The sequence below is a fragment of the Takifugu rubripes genome, chromosome 10 (genome assembly GCF_901000725.2).
Source record: "Takifugu rubripes chromosome 10, fTakRub1.2, whole genome shotgun sequence".
Taxonomy (NCBI): Eukaryota; Metazoa; Chordata; class Actinopteri; order Tetraodontiformes; family Tetraodontidae; genus Takifugu; species Takifugu rubripes.
Window position 1 is genome coordinate 7,246,346 of NC_042294.1, and position 22,892 is coordinate 7,269,237.

A 22,892-nucleotide genomic window follows, 5' to 3' on the forward strand; every position below is an offset into this window, starting at 1 on the left:
ACAGGTAATTGACTTCAGCACCCAATGAGGACTATTTGTGTCACGGTAAATAATGAATTGTTCCACATATTCAGAGTCAAACAAATGCTTCTACATTTATATGGCGAGGTTTCGTTTCATCATTTGTGATTGGACAAATCAAATTTGAAATCGGGGGGCGTGGCCTCGTAAAAGGAAGTGTAAACACCTCCTTTTGTGTTCAGCTGGTGTTTGCACCTAATAGAAAGTCAACTTTCAGTGTTTCAGATGGGGCAATGAATTAGTATTGTTGTCAGATGATCCCATTTACGTCCCGCCTTGAGCTTGAACTTCTAATTCTCTTTATATACTGAAATATTAAAAGCCTAATATGTCAGCTGTCAGGGCCGTCATTTATCATCTTAGCTGCGGCGTGTCCCATGGGCCTGGATGGATTTCCCTCAAATGACTTTTGATCAAATTGCCCGCGTTTGTTCCCATTTCTACGCCTGTCCTTCGCGTTCCGCTTCCAACTCTTCTCCATCGGCAGCTGCCCATCTGCGTCCCAACGCCCGTGCTTTTATTTACCGACGTCCCTGTTTTCCGTCACGCTCACACAGCTGAGCTGATTAAGAAGTTGGCTTTTGAGCACCGATTCATTACACGCCACCATTTTGTTATATGGCCATTGTTTCACCCTCCCTCCAAAGATGGGAGTCACGCTAATTCTGATTTCCTTTGGAGAAGCTATTTGGTTTTACAACGTCTGATGGATCTGATTAGTCATTCAGGCCGGCCTCTGCTTTTATGCTTACATTAACTAACACAAAGAGGCCCCCTACAGGTTAAAGTTTAAATGTGGATTAGCAGATAAAGCAACTCCTGATTAGGTTACTGCAGGGCTTAGACGAGAGAAAGAGAGAGAGACATAGAGAGACAGCGAGAGAGAAGGATTTCCCTTTGCACATTATATCACAAACATCTTCACTCTCTCCCTCTCTTTTCTCCTCGCAGACACTCCCAGCATGGATATCTCTTTTGGCACAAAATTCTTTGAACAATTATGCAAATCACGCAAGGCAATGCACAATACAGTATGGAAATGGATTGGGGAGAAAATGGACTCATTAAGGACAGATGGCATGAGTGCTGAAAGCCATTTGTTATCGATGCAGGAAGACATTTCAGACAGTGTCAGAACCTGACAGGCGTCAGATATGTTTTTCACAGCGAGCACTATTTGTTGTTGGTTCTTGATTATTTAGGCAGTCTGGCGATTATAAATGCGCCTTCTCCCAAGGCACGCGATGTATAGATTAGTCAGAATATACGCTCCCTGTTTTGTTTAAGCGATTGCAGACGCCAACGTTTTATCATCCTGGTGTTAAATGATTGCACAAAACAATGTAAAAAGCTTTTAGGATGAAATTATGTACATTTGATCAAAGCCTAACACACTTGCCTATGTTAAACAGAGACCCGCGAATAGTGATGCTATCACAGAGCGACAGAGACTTATGATGTGAAATTGCATGTGCCATATGCACGACTTCTGCTACGATACTACACACGTCACCGTTGCTGCATCTCGCAAGAATGGAGCTGCATATGGTGGAGAAGGTGCACACTTGTGGGCGATTACACCGCGTGGAACATGGGGTTCGAGCCACAATTAGGGAAATTAAGTCGTCTCTTTTGCCCGGTAAGGATAAGGTGGTGCATTATCACCGAGGCCGGCACCGTCTCTGGGCGGGGGAACATTATTTACAGCAAAGATGAAGCTTTTCCAATTTATTGCGGATGTCCGTGCTACAAACCTGCAGCAGAAACATGGGTGAAGGGGGAGTTTTGGGTGATACGAGAGCTTCAACATAGCCACTGTTTATTTAGTCTTAGGCCCTCTGCGGGCTTCCTTTGGATTACTGTCCGAGCCTTTCATGCCACAGAGGTTATTGTTGACCGTTCGCTGCTGTCTGCCTCAATAATCATCCCAACTTCACACGGGACACAGAGGAGGGAGGGCGCAGACTGCCATTTATTCCTACACTAATTTTCCTTTGTGATGGATGGCTTTCTTATTGTGTCATTTGTGCCTTTGAAAAATGCTCCACAGAGCAGAAGAAATTACCCGCTTCCAAATCATACACAATCAAGCACAGTTCTCCGGGAACACAAAAGCTCGCCCAGGGGACAAGGAGAACTATCCTAAATGGACCAAATTATGGAGGAAAAGTCACTAATATGGACACAAACTGCTTTGGTAGCTGTAAATCTAACAAACGAAATCACAGCAACACCAGGGTACAACCACATCTGCTAACTGTAGCAATTAGCTATACAGCTATTTCATGAAGTCAAATCTGAGAATCTGTTCTAACACACTGTGTTTTACAGTAACAGTGCATCAACTTGGGAGGGGAATGTTGCCCTCTGATGCCATAGCCAAATACACAAACCTGTATAGAATAACAGGATTAACACATAATATATGTACGTATATAAAGCTACAATAGGGAAATTGATATCGTAGCGAAATTGGTTGTGCATATTTGTGAAACCAGAGAGTGGTTCAGTACTGTAAGTTGCTTAACCGCAGAGCTACCTGTGTGCATCTGAAAATACTCAGCTCCCATCAGCAATGTAAATTTAAATATAAGCATGCTTATAATAAACTCACAGTTTGCATGCTAATGCAAATATTTCGCCATCAAACTGTGTCTTGAAAGCCCTACAAAAGTCAGAACAAATAAAAGAAGGCCATCAAAAGCTTTCATTTCCAGGACTTCCCTCTTTGTTGCATTCAAGTTGCCTTTTGTCCGTCCGCTGGCGATTGTGACACGATACGGACTTCTGAAGGCCAAAGCTTCTTATTAAATTATTTCTGGGTGAGATGAACGGCAGCCTGGGGAGGGGTGAGCCGAGGAAGGGAAGAGAGAGGTGGGGGGGCTGAATGGAATCATTAAACTTTACCAGTTATGCGACGCACCGCCGTCTGCTGCAAGATGAAAAGCCGCGCGTTTTCATGCCCCTTCAAAACCTTTAACTCGCCATGAAAAGATATGACATCAATCCTGGCAAAAACACAAGGGAGAAATGAATGATACCATTGTGGCCGGTAAACATCAATCATGCTCAATACTTCGGAAAAACAATGCATTTTTTGTTTGCATTTCAGAGGTGACAAACAACACTTGTGGCTGGCTTAACATTGTCAATTCCCATTACTCAAAACCTGAAGCAAATCAGAATTAAACTGTGGCCCTGTTGCTAGGCAGCCGAGTTCTCTTGACATGGTGGTTAGTTTTTCTTTCAGTGCTTGACAAGAGTGAAGTGAAAGGAGTTTAGAAAAACTTGCTTAAGGCGCTCAGAGGAAGGGGATAATTGGAGTTTGTGGATTGTGTAGTGGCCCTTGTGTGGAAACTTCCAGAGCTGGAGACACAGAGAGTCGGAGGCAACAAAATTTAAACTTGTGTATACAAACTTGACCCCGGGACCACTGCGAAGTTTTCCACACTTGGTGTGCAGAGTGTTTGCCCTAATGCGGCCTGGGGCCCAGTGTCAACACTGCAGTATATAGAGAAACAGATGAGGGCAGCATCGCTGGAGGACTAGTTGTAATGACAATAACAGCGTTTCGGTTGTATCTACAATGAGACGCGGAAACTGGAAATGTCTGTCGTGGCTGAAAACAAGAATCAGAGAGTTTAGCTTCACACTGTAGCTGGTTTTCAGAACAATTGGGGGAACAATTCATTCCTTGAATGTGGAAGTACCTCTGAAAGAGGTCTTTCAACGGGATGGCAGAAAAATAAAAGGATGATTCAAGAAGGAAAAGAGGGATTGTTAGTTTTATTAGTCAGTAAAAGACACAATAAAAAAAAGGTGACAATGGGGGAGTGCAGCTCGTGGAAGTGCACAACCACTTAAAGAGGTAACCAATTAATGCTGGATTAACATTCATGGTTATTTACAGTAGCTTTTGTGCTTGTGTCTGCACTCACTTCCACATAGAAGACAGAGAGAGAGAGAGAGAGAGTGCTGAGGGGCTCGGAGGTTGTTTGGACCCAAGAGGTGCAGCGAGGTGGCTGGCTCCATTGTGAGGACACCACCTCTCTCATTATGCCCTCTCAATCAACACTCCTGCTCACAGGAAGCCCCTGTAAAGCCCATCTGCCATAGCTAATCTACAGGCAGCCCTGCGCTTGCGTCTGGCCCACTACCCTCAGTCGCATTATTCTCAGATCCAAGGCTTCGCCGAGGATCAGCCAAAGCCCATTAAAGTAAATAATAGCCAGAAATGACAGGCTTAGCAAGGATTGGGGAGGAAGTTGAAGGCCAGTTTGAGCTGTGAGCCCCGATTAATGGAGAAAAAGCATTTTGGGGGGGGAAACGAGAGAGCGTAAGATGGAGAGAAAGAGATGGAGAATGGGGGGGCAAAAATGACCTCAGTATGCTGCAAAGAATTCCTCGACCTCAGGGTCGCCAGGACTTGTGCTACCATCTGAAGAATTAGCAATCCTTGAGCTACTTTTACTTTGATGAGGCTCACACAGGATGGGGAGGTGGGAAGGGGGAGGTTGGGAAGAGTGGAAGGGGAGAGCAGGGGTGATGAGGCAGGGGGAGGAGGGCATGCCGTGTTTTCCAGCGGGCCCCCGGAAGAAGAAGCATCAAAAGTCAGTTGACGCACTGGAAAATCAGTCTTGGGAAACATGTCATGTAATAACATACACAGGTGGACAACACAAATATTCAATAGGATTAAAAGTATAGTTTTGGCTAAAACATTCAGCTTTTTTTAAAATTATCAGTCATTATGATATAATTTTATTTACTCTTTATCAACTACTTAACTGACCAAAAATGTGTTGTGGAAAGCTGGATGTAAATAGCCTTGTGTAGAGGCCTATTTTGTTAAAAACATGGATAAGTTTTCTCAAGATCAACCGCAGTCAGTGCAAATGGCCATTTTACATACATGTGTGTGTTAGGAGTGTCCCAGAAACACAAACACACACACACAACAGATGTCTCCAAAATCATCATATAAATCAAAATGGTATTTTTTGTTGTGCGCTTGTGAGTTATTCTTTTGTTACGATGAAGGTTAGAGAAGATCGTTGGCTCACTTAGAACACCATTAAGTGTAGTTGTGGGCAGCTTAAGATAAAGCAAGTTGTGTAGCGCTTTAGACTCAGGTTAGACTTGGAAAATGCCCCAAAGTTTATAAAGAAAAAAAAAAATCCAAGGAATTCCAACTAACCTCTGGATGTCCTTAAGGCATTGCTCCAAACATGACCTCTCATAACTGGAACCCTGACCCTAACATCAAGGATAAAATTTAGCAGAAAATACTGTGAATGCTGTCACGGCATGCTGTTTTAGCTCTGAATTATAGTGTAGTTACATTGCCTAAAAGGCACAAGTCCAGGGAAAACAGGCTCAAATTAAACATCCATTACCACAAGCTGTGCCTCGCCGGGTAGAGGGAGTTTCGGCGCACTGAAGGGACGGATAACACTGATCACAGGAGTGTTTTCGCCGTCCAAGCTTGCATGTTTATCACTGCGAGAAAAGCTTATTCCACTTTGTGCTTGAGCTCAGCTTGGGAGTTAACATGATTTGTCACCAGGCCGACAGCGGAGACAGTCTGAGCGAGATTATGTGAAGCAGTTCCACCTCTGCTTAACTACTGTAAAAATTGCTTATACGCCTGTGAAGGAATTGGAATGCATTCAGGAAGCGAAAATGATCAGCCTTGTGGTCGGCCGGCCCGCTTCTTACGGGATGCCCTGATTGGATGGATGCCCTAGACACCTGGGGCACAGGAAGAAATAAGTTAGCGCCGCATGAAAGCTACACACGTTCCTCCAAGAATATTGTCTATTGATCGAACATTTACTCGAATCTTCAAAACACCATCGGGAAGGGGGGGGGGGGGGGGGGGGGGGGATAAAGAAAAAGAGGTGGAAACCTCTACCTCAGAGATGCAATGAAGAATTTAAGATCCTCTGAATGTTTCATCGACAAGATGAGGCTAAAAGATACAAGAAAGCCTCCGGGGGAAACACTTCAGATTCCTTAAAGAAGCATTTAATAGTATTGATTTTTATTGTTCAGCGAATAGCGTGAAGACTTAGACTGGTTTACTGAATGGATTTAGACACATGCACTTACACACAGAGAGGAAGAAGCCTTTCCAGTTCTTAGATTTAATCCATCAGACAAAGTGTGCATTGAATTTTAATAAGCTTCTCAACTATAAGCCACAGCAGCACTTCTGTCCGGGGCTGTAACTCCTCTTACTGTGGTTCCGCATGTAGGATCTAGTTTCCACTCTGGGACAATCATTAGGTCATCATCCAGTAGAGGATGCCTGTGTCTCGCAAAACTTGACACAAATATATCAATAATTTAACACGCAAAAAACCCCCAGATATTGTTAAAACTTTGTTTTTCATACGCTAGTTGGGTATTGCAGGAACAAATGGTTTAGTCACCTACTTCTATTCAGCTGCTGAGTTTATGGGCTTGATCCACATCACATCTTTGGCCAAGGCCTCCTCCTCTTCTGTCTGGCCAGATCTTCCCTCTTTAGGAGGGTGAATACTCATCCTTGACCGGCTCATCTGAATGAACCCAGCTCTCCTCATGTGCCACAAAAGTGCCACTGTGTGGTATCAACCAGGCCTTTTTCCCTCCCCCCTCCCTCCTCTCCCAGCACACAGTGTGATTTCTGTATCCGTTGTCATGGAGATGCGGCAAAGAGGGAGGAAAATGAGAGCGCTAACCTCTGGCTCCCAGGCCAGACAGTTCATTTGGAGAGAGTAAATTGCACTCTGGCTGTTTGTTTGTGTGCCGTCAATAGCGGCACTCGAAAAAAGGTGAAAAAGGGACAATGTGACACTCTGTCAAACATTATGTGGTGAAGCCTCATATAGGTGGTGATAATCACTCCATGGAATAAACAAACACTTATTTTAAATAACACCTTGAATATAAAGAATTTTGAGGAAGAGCAACATGTCTGCATGTTATCTTGTGATATTAGAAAAGGTGTTTCTTTCTGTTTTAAGATGCATTTAAGTCAGATAATTATACAATATAACACTACATGGTCAAAAATAATAAATATAATATAAAGGAAACACTCCAGCACTGGCAGCATTAGCACAACTCCTTAGTTTGAGAGAAATTTATCAAACACTCGTACCAAATACATCTGATACCCCTCAAGCATGGAGTCAAAGGAAATGAGAAGTGTTTTATCCAAATTCTTAAATAGATGGAACAGGGAGCTCGATTGCTTCTACCCGAACCCCGTGGTTTAAAGAGGCCAGGACAGGGGGGCAAAATGAAACCACTGACATCATTAAAATCAAATGGCTGCGATGCCCCCCCCCCTAATGACGAAGGACGACCGCGGTCGGTTGACAGCAAGAGAACGCCGTTTTTCTGTTCATTTGGCAGAGTGCCCAGGATTTCATTCAACCAAAAAAGTCCTCCCAATCCAAACTTAATCCCAGCCAATTAAAAGCGCTTTCCCTTCCTCCTCGTTCAGACGGGCCTGGAGCTCATCACCAGGAAGGTAAAGCTCGATTGCCGTGCGAAATGTTGCTGCCTGAACAGACATCACGCAGGCCTAATCTACCAGCCTACATTGCGATGCCACGACAGACCTAAAGAGGGATTGATCCGAGACAAAAATGAATATTTGTTGATGCAGGAAAGCGTGCTTTGTGTTTTCTCGGGGCTCCAGGGGAGAAGGTGTGAAATCTAATAAAGCCATTCTCAGGAGGGGCAGCTTTGATCAGAGATTCTCTAAACAAGCAGCAAGTCCCACATGGAAAAAAAAGATCTATATGCTCTGACATGAGCCATCTTTACATCTTGAATTCTGTTTTCACTGAGAGGGCTGCTGTATTGGAAACAGCTGAACCATTTTATTTCGTGCCCGGGGCACTTTTTACCTCTCTGATAAGTGTCTTGAAAGATATTCCTTAAATTTTACCTTCTGCTCCGTCTTCCAGCGAACTTCCAAAGGTGCAAATTAGCACAAAATGTGTTTCTTATGTTAATGAGCAGAAATGTATGATATCTGTGGAATAAGTGTTATTTACCATTGTCAAGTGGTGTAAAAAAAAAAAGTGTTAATTTATTTTAGATCCTAAAAAAAATGTTCACAATTAATAATAGAAAGTTTCTGTTGGTTAAAAAGACATAAGAATGCATTTTTGACTTAACTTTAAAACATTAAAAAATGCTGATACAATCTGAGTATCTCAATTCAGTATCAGGGTTAAAATATTGCATATAGGATGAATAATGGGCTCACTGGTGGTGCTGAGAGAGGGTCCAGGTCATGCAGAGTCATTCTCAGGGTCTCACTGCAACTGCACAGACAGGCCAGCACCACATTAAACGATGCTAACCCCAGTCAAGCTTTGTTTCATTAAATATTGGTATCATTACTGATGAAGATTGGGTTTAACATCCAAACCTCACTTTCGAATTTCTTTGTGACATTATGCGCCAGTTTCCCACCTTTTTAACAATGTTGCACAATAACTGACTTTGTTTTGTTGAAATTGCTTCTTTATTTAATCACCAACACATACTGAAGCAATTCAAACATGACAAGAACAGCTCCTTTAGTAAACAAACTAACTGTAGCAGGTGCTGCAAACAATGCTAATTTTGTCTACATCTGTATCCTTCCCAAGGTCTACCTTGTTTTTCCTTGCCTTTTCCTCATCCTACCACTAAACTTATGCCATAGAACTTGAAGGTAAACAAACAAAGGCGTTTATGCCACCCAACAGACTCATTTTAGATAAAAAAAAATAAAGCTAAATGAATTGCAAGCATTTGCTATTAGGAGGCAACTCCCTGACTTTATCTGAAATTAACTAGTGTACACACTACAGTGGCTATGGCAATACAATATAAATCAATACAATATAACTTAACAGTTCATATGACAGACAAAAGTTGCACTCTTTTCTAGAAGATGTAATTTTGTGTGCACGATGAGTAAATAACTGATTGACGTGCGTGAAACAGCTTATTAATAGAACTGAAAAAGGAAAATGCTGTCGCACATGTTCCAGGGTGATAGTCGTGACGCCGTGTGAACACACTTAACTAACAACTTCCTTCACATTGGGTGCACTTTGACAAACAGCCCTGCTCCCCGGCACTTACGCCATGTGCCTCAGCATTAACACTAACGCTCTGTGGTATGGTCTGCCGGACAGGCACTTGACTGATGGCTCTATTAGAGCCCCCCACCACGGTACCTAGTCCTGTCCCGGCCTTTTCTATGGGCTGGATGTGCTGTTGACAACGCACTGATGGCTTAAGGAGAAGAATAAATGGAGGATCCAAAGATGCCAGCAGCCACATTCAGAGACGTGCCAATAGGCCGGCGCACATAAAAACAGAGCCTGCACATGCGAGTTGAGGGAGATACACGGACGCGGCTGTGTGCACACACACACAAGAAGCACACAAGGAAGTAGAAAGGATTTAACCATGCTTCACCTTTTGTATTTGGTTGGAACAATGGCTTACACAAATACAACGCACAGCTGATCCGCACCCCTCCTATTCCGCCTCTTTGGTAGCTTGTTCCTGAGACCACCATGAAACGTGGAGGCCACTGAAAGGCTAGCTCCCGATAATCAGCTCCGAAGGGGGTGGAAAACACAATTCATATCTGCACTCTTTTTGGGAAAGCAACCACTGGAGCAGGAAATGACAGTGGATGTTTTAATCTTCAAACGGTGAGCACCACGCTCCCTCAGGCTAGATGGAAGAAGCTGCTCAAATGTGACAGAGCTGCCAACCCCTTCTGAACAGCCTGCTCAAAACAACAGCTCAGAGCTCTTTTTTTTTTTTTGCCGGGGTTGATAAAATTGTCCCAAAATAAATGTATATTTAACCACAAATGTATATAAATCCTTTATTGACATACTCCAACTTCAGAGCTGGGATTGGGGATTATGTTCTTCTGGATTTGGAGCCTGAGGAAAACAAGGGAAAAGACAGCGAACATGTGTGAGGGCAAAATTTGTGAGTCAGATTCTGACTGCAATAAACTCACTTTATCAATGTCTATACCCAGGACATGCATATTAATTGAAAATAATCAGATTAAGACAACCGCTTCAATCTGACATTTTCAGATTGCCACTTTATCTTCAAGGCTGGAAGGAGTTTCCTACGTACAAATCGGAGAGCTTGGCTTAATTGCACGTTATCGCCTGATGATTGCCGTGGCACTATACAAAAACAGTGATGTAATTACTCCACAGATAGTGATGTAAATAGCCTGAGGCGGCTCCTCTCATAGGAGGAAGTGGAGAGCAGTCTCGAGGCTGAACATCTGGGTGAAGAGGTGGCACAATTAGAGGTGTACATTCAGGTGATTAGCGACATCCCACATGCACCAGAAGCATACATCCGACAGCGCCGTTCACACCTAAACGCAGTTGTCGAGAGCTTCTCGAACTCATCCGTAAACATTTCAGATTAGGGTTCATAGGAGGTGGTGGGAATGTGACGGAGAAGAAAACAAGTGGCCCTCATGGTGTCACTGCTGCCTAGCCCAGGGAACAGACGCACAGTGGGCCAGCTGAAGGTCCCCTCCTCTCGAAGAGGCCCTCCCAGCCCCGGAGGAAACACAGCTCTCAGGGCTGCCGTCATATGTTTTCGGCGTTTGTACAACGCCTGATAGATGTAATGTAAAAGCGGCTTTGTGTGTGGGGGGCAGTGGGGGTTGACTGTGATTGCTGGTAATAACTGACTAATAGAATAAAGCAATAATGCGCAGCCTTGGGGCGAGAGAGCTCCGCGCCGGCAATTTCATACTGGAGATTTATCGTGGCGGGGAAATTAGCGATGCAGTCTGCTCACTTTCCCCGGACTGAAGGAGCTCCGTCACGTCTCCTGAAAATGTGTCTGTGTCAGCCTCAGGACCCTTTTGCCATGACAGGCCATAATGCAGCGACAAAGAGGAGGAACACCGAATAAATGTGCAAGATTGTCTTTACAGGACTCACATAAAAAAACCTGATCTTTCAAATGCAATTTTCAAATTGTTTAACATTGTTTGGTGGAGCTGGAAGATATTTGACCGAATGAGATAATTGGCAAAGTAATGCCTCCGTGTATTTATTGATCAGTAACTATTTACAGTTAAAAATACAGCACTGTATAAATAACTCATTTTACCCCCAGTCAGCTTGTTTCTCAGAGTCAGTGACGGACTGTGAAGGCAACTGATGCTCAGTGGATAATTCTGTTTATGCTCCGGAGGCCTATGATAAGAATATTAATTAGGCCCATCCATGATGGTCCAGATAATAACAATGTCAGGCCGCTGAATGGATTCTGTGACCTGTTAAAGGCCTATTCACCAACTCCAGTCTGCCACAGTTCATTCTTTTGGCCACGGGCAGCCGTCGTTTTCACACCCTTTTTTCCAACTGTTGGGATTGTTCTTAAACAAAATATGTCAAGCCACACAAATATATCATGGCGAAAGCTAGCTGCAGATTTTCTCGACTCGGCGGTTATTGAAAAGATGTCAAGAGTTGACCTAATCAGTTTGAGCTTTTAATTACTTGCAATGGGTCACAAACAGTAAGTGGTCAAACTGAAAATGGGGCTAAAAGTACAGAAATAATAGACTATAACAAGGAAAACCATGGAAGAAACCTCCAGAAGAACCACATAAAAAAATTCACAAATATAATTTACAATGAATTTAAAGTTAAAGTTGATATTTAATGCACATAGCTGACACATATCTAAAAATCTGCCTTCATAATGGCTTCATTAAAACATAGTCACCTGATATCCATCATAATCTTATGTCAGACCACTGTAGAACCCTGTATTAATTGTCTCAGTGTAAAGAATATTCCCACTTAGTCTGGTTAATGTGAGAACATAACTCATGCTGCATCTCCTGGGATGTCAGGGGGACGTGGCTGTTCAAATGAAGGGATGCCTCGGTCTGGCCAAAGACGTTTGCTGTACCGGCAGATCTTAACACTTCAGTAGCGCAGCCAATAAAAACACCGCCGCTAAAAAGACGGCTCTTGAGGGTCACTAAGTTCATTGTGTGTGTTATTGTTAAGTCCCCCGAGGAAAAGCAGGATAGGCTTTTTGTTTTTCTTTATTTTTCTGTGAGCCCAATGACAACATCCCGTGAAACGAGATGGATAATCCAGTTGCAATTAAGATGGGGGTTTTTCAACAGAATAAAAGACCTATGTCTTCAAGGAAACCACATTTTACAATTATTTAATCTGCTTTTCTGCTCTTTTTGAAACGGTCCATCTTTCTTCATTAATTCCATATAATATGACTGTGAATGTGGATAAATTAGTTATTTTCAGCAATACTCTCCTACATTGTAATGCCTCTACTGGCCTGTGGAGGCGCTAGTTTCCTAGAACTGTAGCAAAAGCCCAGTCAGTCACAACTCTGCATTTAGTTTACACAGAATAAATCCTCCTTTGCTGATTTTGTAAAAGTCATTATTTGACAGCATCTCACTAAGTTCCTTTTTTTTCTCTATCCTGCTGTGTTGCGATGTTAGTCTTCCACAGACCAGCGGTAAATCACCTTTTCTGCTGGGCCCCCAGTCACCTCACTGGCCTCCACCCAAGGCTCAAAATGCATGTTCCTTCCATTGACTGGATATAGAGATGGATGGACATGACAGCTCTCTAAAACTTAGTCAAATCATAAATCACTCCCCTTGTGGCAGACTGCAGCGTGGGTCACAACACATTCTTCTTCCTTTTTTTTCTCTCTCCATTTTCCACAATACATTTTGCATCTGTTTAAATTGATGTTGGGAATACTGGAACTCCACCACTCAGTCCCAACAGTGTAGATTCAATCACGATGTCAAGATGGCAGCCTTCTTATCTTGGCTATTTTGGCCCTAGCGCCTGTACAATAATAGGAAGTGAAGATCTGTCATCCGTCTTTATTTATGTCAACTGTCCATTCTGAGTTTGATTTCATGCTGTGCTTAGGATGCGAACCCCAGTTGAGCTGAACCCCGCTGCCTGTGGTGACTCCCCCTGTGAATCAGAGGTAATGTAAGCAGACCCTCTAAGCAGTGGGGCCACTAGCTTTCCTTGCTAAATAAGCTAAAGTGGCCAAACCTACACCTGGGATTCCAGCACTGATGGTGCTTATGTTTTGTTTTAGATTTTAGATTTTAGATACTGCTGAGGTACCGTGCATGCTGAATATTGTGAACATTCTAAATATTAGATATATTTAGATTTAGGATTAATACCACAGTGGGTGTCTTTGTGAACCAAGTAAAAGAGACGTTCTGTCTCCTCATTTCAGGAGCACTTAGCGTTGGGCTGGGATCACTGGTCTGGCAGGCATGTGGCTAGTGGCAGTGGACTGCGGTGAATGAGTTAAATCAGCCCCTTGTGAACTCGACCCTGTGTCGTCACAAGAGGAAAGAGGCCAAAGACTCACGCGATGAGGGTAATCCAACAGCGAGCTTGTGTGGCAGCGCTGCTTCCCGCTGCTCTCAGAAAGACTCAAATAACTCCCATGTGCACCCAAGGAGAGCAGAGGACAGACATACATCAGAGCCGGAGCTGGAGGTTGAAGAAGTGTGGATTTATCCTGGATGTTCCAGTTGCAGGCTGCACCTAGTCCCTTTAACGCCATCAATTCTGCCAATAGAGGAGTAACTGACTGTTGTGATGGGTCTTTCCACCGGCTGCTGTCACAAAGATTAGTTATCTTGTGATTTAATGACTGTCCTGCACCATGTCCTCACAAAGGTCCTTCTGTACATCAGAATACTGGAAGGGGTTTAATTTAGCTAACTACAGAAATGCTTATTTTAGCATTGAGCTAATCTGCCAGTCCTACAAACTATTATTTACAGCTGTCACTTTTTGGTAACAATATATAGAACCTGTTCAAACGTTACATAAGATACAGAAACAAGCAGATTAGTGTATCTCTCTGATATTCTACATCAATAATATCTTTTTTTAAGGCTAAAACACTGTTGTAAAAAACCTTTTTGAATGAAAGTTTTGCCATTTTCATTAACATTTTCTAATGGATTAAGTAAAAAAAAAATGCAGCGATGAAAGTGACTTGTGAAGATTAGAACCTTTTTAATATTTATAGCATTAGTATAATGACGCAAATCACCTTGTCTGAAGTATCAGTGTCTGCTAATTGCACCAAATGTTATGTTCTAATCATTTTTCCTTTGCAGCCAAGTGTCTACAGTGTGTTGGCTTAGACTAATTAATTTGAACTGAAGATTTCCCCAAGCTGCTTTTTCTTCCTCTAATGGGAGACAAGTGCCAGTCAAAGCGGGAGCCACACGGTCGTCCGACATTAAAATAGAAGCCTTCAGCAGTCCGTCTGCTTGTGGCGGGGGTTGGAGGGGTGACTGCTCCAACCAGCATCCACCACCTGCTTTGCTTGTTCACGCTGTCACTGGTGCCCTTTTTTGGAGCGTGCAGAGTCTTTAAGAGTTTAGCTATGCCTTTGATGCCTTCTTTGATTTTTAGAATATGCGTGGGATCAATAAGGAGCGTGGACTTCAAACGCTCAGGCACCCCCTTCACCTGCTGCTGGTCACCATCTGAAGTGTTTCCAATCAGATACAGAGACTAAACAAACAGCAAGGAGGGGCCAGCTGGAAGCTGACTTTGTGATCAATAAAATCTAAAACCATGTGTGGAGAAATTTGGCACCGACAGAACAGACGAACCGTTGTAGCCACTGCACGTCTATGTAAGAATCAGTAAAATGAGCATTAAAAAAGTAGCGAGATATGTGAGAATGCAAATTTAAAGGAACACACACAGGCCAGCACTTCAAAGTGCTTAGATTAATGCGTAATAATCTCCAAGAGCCATAACGCTATAATAACTCAGATGTCTCTAATATGTCACTAAACATTTGATAATCATGTTCCCCCCCTCCTTTCCCCTTGGACAAATCTAGTAACCTAAGTGGCAGCAAAGTTCAAAGAAGCAAATTGTAATGCGTGTTATGGAAATAAACCCCAGTCTGATTATCCTTTAAATCTAGGGCTACCCCAACCCCCTCTAAAAATGGCTGTCATGATGAAATGACTATCCTTTATTACATTCTTCTCCCTTAATCCTCCTCAATTTATTAGAGGGGGAGTGCCTCGGCACAACAATGCCAAAACTCATTTCCATGGGAGCCCACACTGCAGGATGTCCATGAAGGGAGAGACAACTGATTTCCTATGCAAAAGGACCTTTTGAAAGGGGAAGGAAAGGAGACAACTGATTCTTTTATTGCAAATGACTTCAGTGTTTTGTTTAGGGGGGCTGAGGGGAGTGGAGCCAGCATGACTTCTGCTCACACACTTTAATTCAGCTGATGCAGGTGCGTGTTTAATTGCAGGTGTGGCGGTGGCTTGCCTCGACCTCTGTATGTCCTCACCCGTGCACACAAACACACACACACACAGACAGACACAGACATTTGGCTTTTCCCATGTAGACATTAGCCAGGTACCGAGAGAATAGATCAGCAAGCGCCCTCATTTGCATTTGCACTATTCAAACTCTGCTGTAAGTCTGCGAGAAACTGAAGGGGTCCTATTCAGAAATCGTAATAGTCTAGAGAGTATCACAGTGTGGGAAAGCTAAGCACAAACTTTGTATGAGAGAAAACAAAAAAGACAAAAGACTTTCTGTGAACTGTTAGCTCATTGTCTCCCAGATAAACAAGAGAAAACATGTCTTTTTCGAACAAATTTCAATTCCATAATGACACCCTCGGGAGTAGATTATTTTAACCAACATCATGCATTCAGACTTTTAAAAAAAATCATTTATCTCTTGTCTTTTCCCCACTTTTGCAGCCTCAAACCCTTCCTGTTGCAAATTTGCTGCATGGAAAGGTGAAAATGGGAGTGGGTGGGGAGCAGAAAGGAACATCTTAATGAAACCTCACTCTTCAAATCCCAAATGAGAGGAAATTACTCATCAAGTGATTATCAAACTGTTAGCATTATAGAAATCAGAGTGAAAGAATAGTCAGAAGGAAAGGGTGGTGGGGGGCTGGCAATTTGTTCTCAATGGACAGCGGGTGAAAAGGTGGCAAGTTAAAGTCTCCATTCTGAAGGGTCTCCTTGAGGAGCTAATTCCGATTAATGGCCAGGAAACAGGGCTTGGTGAAGCCGCATCTGACATCCTGACTCCAGGTAATCAGACTGACATTAATGCAGGCTCCAAAAGAGACAACTCGTCATCAGGAATTTTCCTCATTGGCACCGAAAATGCCAGGCTGCACACCTCTGACTGCGTGGCCCCCACATCTATTAACCTTATTGATTTGGAGCCCTGCTGAGCCCCTCCAGAGCTCCTGCCCCCTGCTGCTGGACTGAAGTGGATCAATCCTACGCCGGGGGCCACAACTCGATAACAACCTGGACTTCTGTTTCCAACCTGAAATTAATACACATAGATACTCCACAGTATATTAACATTATATAAAGATATACATACGTGGCATATATTTGTGTTTGAAAGTGGTTAAAAGGTTCTTAGCTGAGCTAAAGATGAACAATATGACATTTTCCTGGAAGCTGATTCCTAACTAATGCATCCTCAGTTTAATTACCAATTAAACTTTCTTACAATTACTTCTGCTACAGCTGAGATGGTCACAGCTACTCTTTTCATTGATTTCTTTCCCCCCGTGCAGTTAATTTACACTAACAAAGTGCCCTTCAGAGTAAATATGCAGCCTCACACACTTCAGGCAATCAGCATATCATGCCCGGCGATTGCAAACGTAAAGTTTAATCAATGCAAATTACACATGACAAACTACTTAATATTTTTGCATCAAACCTTTGGGACAATGGCTGTGGAAGGTCACATGACCGCAGTTTGTGAAAGGATATAACGCGGCCTTAATTCACGTTGCTGTCAGCCTGACTCTTCCGGCTGATTTTCCACATAATCCCAGTTGAACAGAGCACTTTTAAACATGCGTGAACCCACACCTTGCATCCAAGGGCTATTTGAAGTGGAGACTCAAAGAAAAAAAAAGGGGCCAACTGTGAAAACAAGCCACAGTGTCTTTAAACTTTGAGCACATTCTTGCTGACCAGCTGTAACAACTCCAGCAATACAACAAGTGCTATAAAGCCATTGAAATCTATTATAACACAACGAAAACTGCACAATCAAATTGTCAACATCTTGATGTTTAATTTCCTTGCCTTGTAACACCGAGCAGCGCGTATCAAAGTGATGGAAGTGGAATGCAAATGTAAATATCTGGTAATGCCATTTTACTCCGCCAAGAAAGTATCGGATGTTTGGTAAGCCACAATGTGATAGAAGCGTAAGCATCAGTGTCGGGAACCGTTGGTCTCATCTGCGACTCATCATCAGCTAGTGGAGCCCAGCAGGGGGAAAAATGTACACCCAGAGCAAATCTGTAAACACCAATTTAATCTGCATGGAGAAAGTCACTGTCATCAGCAGTGACAGCAAAAGCCTCTGGGCCACGCCAGTGTGCAAAGAGCCGCTCTTTTCCCCCGATATCTCCGTCAAACGCAGACATTAAGCCATTATGGAATGTCAAAAATCCGCCATTGAGAAGTTCTTTTCTTTCTGCCAGTCATAGCTGCAGAATGGATTGTGCAGGGCCACAATTTAAATGATGTCTATAGCCTGCAGTGTCTCCTTAACGTTAATTGCTGACAAATTGCTTTTGACCTTTGGAGTTAAAGTAAGGAAATATTGCATTTATGAGCATATAATTATTCATGTTTCATAAGGGCTGATATAGAATTTTTGACAGTTAAAATGAAAGCAGTGGTGAGGAAAATGTGTAACCTTCAGTGGTCAGATGTTGTAATTAATTTGGGTTCAGTTCCAGATTTAAGAGGATTTTCCCCCAATATCTGTAGTATTAGGAACTGGCTGTGGGGGTGGTAGTCGTGTTGATTCTTGGCAGCACAGCTAGACCAAGGGAAAGTCAACACCAGGCACGATGAGCATTTAACAATAATGAGAATTACTAGCGGTCCCTCCCCCGTTTTTCATACCCTAACATCCTGATTTCATGGGTGACACTTAGGGACCCCCCGGGCTCTCTAATGTGCACTTGGGGACCCATGTGGTAGACACAGCCAAGCCTTTTTTATACAGACAGACGGTTAAGTGCAGCAGTACAGAAGAAAAAGCAGGATGTTCTTTGAAATCGACATAAATCACATGCAAACTGAATTCAATTTTGGGGTAAATAATTAAGGATCCTGTAAAAACAGGATCCTTTTTTTGCCACTTCAGGTTCTTAACATCGGTAATGAGTGATATCGCAGGACTGGTGGCCTAGCATCCACGGTCTGCGTCCTGTCAATCCCATTTGGGGTCACCGTGTCTGCAGTTGCAGGGACTTGGACACGGTTAAGCTGCCTCAGGCCAGAGAAGGGACAGGACCAGGCCGAGCGGTGTAACATACCGCCCCCCCAGGGCTGCTTCTGACAGTTTACTTGCATCAGGACAGATTTGGGATGGCAATGTCAACGGGGGAGCTTGGAAGGAGAACGAGATCGCGGGAACCACCCCGCAGATGGGCAGGGAGTAGTCACAAATAGTCTCAAAACAAGGGTAAAATCCAGCCACATAACAGGCCTCAGTTTGTGGTTTGTTGCTTTTGCTGTGCTAGCTATTTGTAATTAAGAGGCCAGTTTGGAGAAAAACATGGCCAACAGTTGTGACAGGAGCTCCATGTTTGAACCCTTTACTGTATCTGACTTCACAAGTCTACTCATAAACCTGCAAATAAAGTAGGTGATTAGATTTGCCCTTGTGCTGTGCATGTTTTCTATCTAATCTTGTGGCAGGCCTGCAAGCCGTTGATTCATTTTAAAAATGTGAGAGGTTTGGGAACATCTCCAGGAGAGCCACATATTGCATCACCCCTGCTGCTTTAACCCATTTACTTCATATCACCAAGCCAAGCCCAGGGATTCCTGCGCGGGAGTGGTTTAGCCTAGCGCTGGGCTAAAATAATTAGACGACACCTTCAATTGTCTCGTCACCCCTTTAAGCAACACATTTACAGCCACTAATTGAATGAGCTGAAAGGAAGGAAAGCCCAGAAAATTCCAGCATCTCGTAAATCTTCCATAAACATTATTTGTTGATGGGGAAAATGGTGAATCCCATGCTGTTAAATTCCTCAGGCCTGCTGTTGTCGATTAAAAGGACAATCAGCTGGACACTCCTGTCCTACTGTGTAATGGTCAGCGGTCATGCCAGTGACCCCTGCTGCTTTAGGTAAATTAACACTGGGCAGGACATTCTCTGTTGTTTAAATCACTATCCAAATACATAGGATACAACCTCAGGAGGCCAGAAATCAACAAAGACAGAGACATTTGCAAACATATATATGACAGCTATGAACTATGCATAGTTTTTTTTTGTTTTGAAATTGGAGAAGCTGTATTTTAATTTGTTATTTAAGAGACTTAAAATGATCTCTAATTGAATATTTGTGTTCAATTCAATGCTTAAACCCCTAAAAGATGACCTTTCACAGTGTAAATATGGCTCTGCTACCCACACCGTAACCTACAAATAAATTGAATTACGCAGGGATAAAGCATAATTAGATAGCATTTTAAAGGGGAGATAGTCTAATTATTGGCGAAGCAGCTTAAGTTGCTTTGCTTGCTAATTGAAGCACATCATGAATGCAGCGTGAATCTGTCGTGGCATGTTCGAGCCAAATCTAAATCTTAATTAAATTTTGTGCAAAAAGAAAGTGTTAGAGAGGAACCTTAATCCATTTAAGGGAGGATGGTGAAGGGCTATTAGAGGGTGTTAATTCGTTAATCAGAACTTTGTGGGGCTATCCTTTACTATATTGAAGTCTGTACTATATCTGAACAGCGGGAGGGGTACAAAATGGCCTGAGGCCATTGTGGATGTCGGTGGTGGGCTAGGAAATTAGAAGGCGCATTGAGAGAAATCAGAAAAAAAGAAGCTCTTATGCTGGTGTAATATTCTCTTTTTCACACATTTCACCCCATTTTCCATCATGTTGTCCTATTATGCCACTCTGTTGATATTTCCTGTTGAAATGGGATCATCCTCAAACAAGTGTATAAGACAGGTAAGCTGTGAGTGGCCATGGCAACAAAAGCTCCACGGGGGTCAAGTTCCTGTGTAAAGCCTGTGTTAATGACATCATAATGGACAGGGGGCTATGGCCTAACTACGGCTTCAAAGTAGGTGAAAGATGCCGAGAGAAAAGAAGCTTAGGAGATGAGGAGACCTTTCGGTGACCACCTCCTCGAAAAAGAAACACCGTCCATCCTTGTGACGCAGCATGGCCCCCTGGTCTCAAAGCCCTTAAATGTAACACAAATATATGCACAGAAATGCACAACAAAGCCAATTGCTTTGAAGCCTGCAATTGAGTTTTGTAGTCCTAATACAGCTGATGAAGAAGCCTTGTGCCATTCAAAGTGCTTTACCACCAAAAAAGAAAAGTTGAGGACACATCCTTGACAAAATCCTCTTTTCAGGCATAATCCACCCAGCACTATTTTACTTGAGGACTGGAGTGTGTTACATCTGATCTTATCCCAAAAGCTATTCAACGACATGTAGTGCCACGTTGATTATGTTCTTGGTACACACAGGACCCTTTCACTCCTTAGTGGCTTCCCATCACACCTGGGATAATAAAGAGGATTTAAACAGGACTGAATGGGTTAACCAGGTGTTGAAACAAATAATGGTTTAAAATTGTAATTAACATGGCTTGAATAGAGCATTGCTCTTGCTAAAGGTCTCCTCCGTTGAATGACTTTGGTATGCAAGGGAACACAAGACTGAAAGGGCCCCAGCTTTGTCACTGGATAGAATAAGGAACTAATGGGGAATTAAGATCTTTAGAGCCTGGGTGATTCTGTTATATGGCTTTTCCCCTTTTCTTCAAGGATGTAATGCCACAGTTCACAGTCCTGCCTGGCGAATTAGTTGCACTTCCCCTAAATGTTTAACTGCTGCCAGCGTGCTCGAATGAAATGTAACATCATTAAAGGAGCCTGTGAGCTCTTCAAGACCACAGTTATTTCACAAATCCACAAAAGGAAAAAAGAAACCAAAAAAGAGCTTACACAGTCTGTGCAACACAGTCAACGTAATGTTTTTTTTTTCTTTTTATTTAGAGCACCTTCTAACCTTTTAAGTCCACCTAATAGTTTGAGTTAAAAATTGGGCCATTATCTTTAAATACTGGCACACTGTACTGTACAGAAAGACATTTTCAACCCTTCCCTAACAGTTACACATACAAAGCATTAGCATTTAAATGGCCTTTTCCTCTTAATGGGGGCATTTCATTATAGGCCTCTGTGGTCAGCAACATATGCTGTCTCTGGAGCTGACATAGATGAAAAGCCCTGACGCTGTCGAGGGTTCAGCCGGTTGAGATATTAGTGGGTGTGCATTCGGATTCATTTTATTTCAGCCTTCTCCTGTCTTTTTCAGTGCAAGGAACACACCCATGTGAAAGCCAAACCATCAGATTCTGCAAAGTTTCCAAACATCAGCGGCAGAACTTCCACGTGGTTCTTCATTTCCTCCGAGTGTTTTGAAGCCCCCCGTCGAGAAGGTCCTAATCTCGACGCATCAACGAATGAACAGAGAAAAAGACTGATTGCAAGTGATTGACAGGCCATGCGGTTACCACAGTGGCTCCTTTTTGGCTTTCTATGGAAGTCCAATTCATCATCAGAATTAAATGACTCTAAAAGGGCCTATTATCATAAGGGTGTGCATGTGAGTGGCGCAATCGACTACCTGTGAATTGATCGAACTGTCTGAGTCAAGCACTCAACGTCCGTGTTAAAAATAAAATATAGAGCGTCTGTTTTTCACATATTTTACTAATTTACTTTGTGCTCTGTTTTTCTCTACACCTAGTGCAAGCTGTATTTCACTCTGTCAATAATACGATTATGGAATTTTATTTATTTTTTTGCTTCCTTTTTCCCATGAGTATTCTCTGGAACTGCAGTCTTGAATGGTGTGTTAAGGCTTGTGAAATGAGCAAATGTAGATAAATACACTATGCCCATTCATGGATCTGTTTTTTTCTTGCCCTTTGGAATGTGCAGTGCCCTTCCAACAAAATCCACTTTAATTCCAAGTGGAAGTTTTCGTGGTAACAGGAAAAAAACAGCCTTTCCACCCCTGCAGAGGAATGAGTAATGAGCAAACATACCTCAGCTGTATCTCTTCACTCCCTGGTGTGGATCTTCTCTGTAAAAAGGTCCCAAATGAAGATATGGAATTTTGAATATAAAAAAAACCCTATATGGTTGACCAATATAAAGAAGTTTGTAGACCAAAACATTTCTGACATGAGGTAGGCGCTGACGTCGAATGTACATCAGCAATGTCCAAACTACCATCACGGAACATTGGGACCTCGTTAGGTCCCAAATTGGGAAACACAACTGATCGCAAAAACCTTGAGACTTACTAATATAATCAACAACAAGGTGTTTACAATGGATGCAAGTTGGATCTTATAATGTAAGATTATTTTTTGTATCATTTTAATATTTGGATACAACATATTTCGGCCTTGGAGTTCTGTTGCACTAACAAGATGAAAGAAATAATAATGAATGGGTATTAATTGGAAATAATCAAACTCAAACACAGTTGCCCCGTGATTAATCTCATTAAAAGCTGTAATCATTTGGCAGCCCCAATTTATATCTTATATCAAACATGCATATGTAGCATATGTCATATTTTCTGTCCACAAATTGTCCAAAGTAAATTTGAAATCAACCCATAAGGACAGTGTGAATGTGTGTTTGTGTAAGTGTGGAT

At 42.7% G+C, this 22,892-nt stretch overlaps 1 protein-coding gene across 4 annotated transcripts in view; it reads right to left on the reverse strand.

Moving 5' to 3' along the window:
* Positions 1 to 22,892, reverse strand: part of agtr1b (angiotensin II receptor, type 1b) — a 71,934-nt gene that overhangs the window by 28,375 nt on the left and 20,667 nt on the right. Inside the window, exon 5 of one of the 4 annotated variants that reach the window (XR_003889801.1) lies at positions 22,230 to 22,310. The exons of the other annotated variants lie outside the window; for them this stretch is intronic. The gene's annotated coding sequence lies outside the window, so the exon portion shown is untranslated. Of the gene's footprint in view, positions 1 to 22,229; positions 22,311 to 22,892 lie in introns of those variants that run through there. 4 annotated transcript variants of the gene reach the window in all.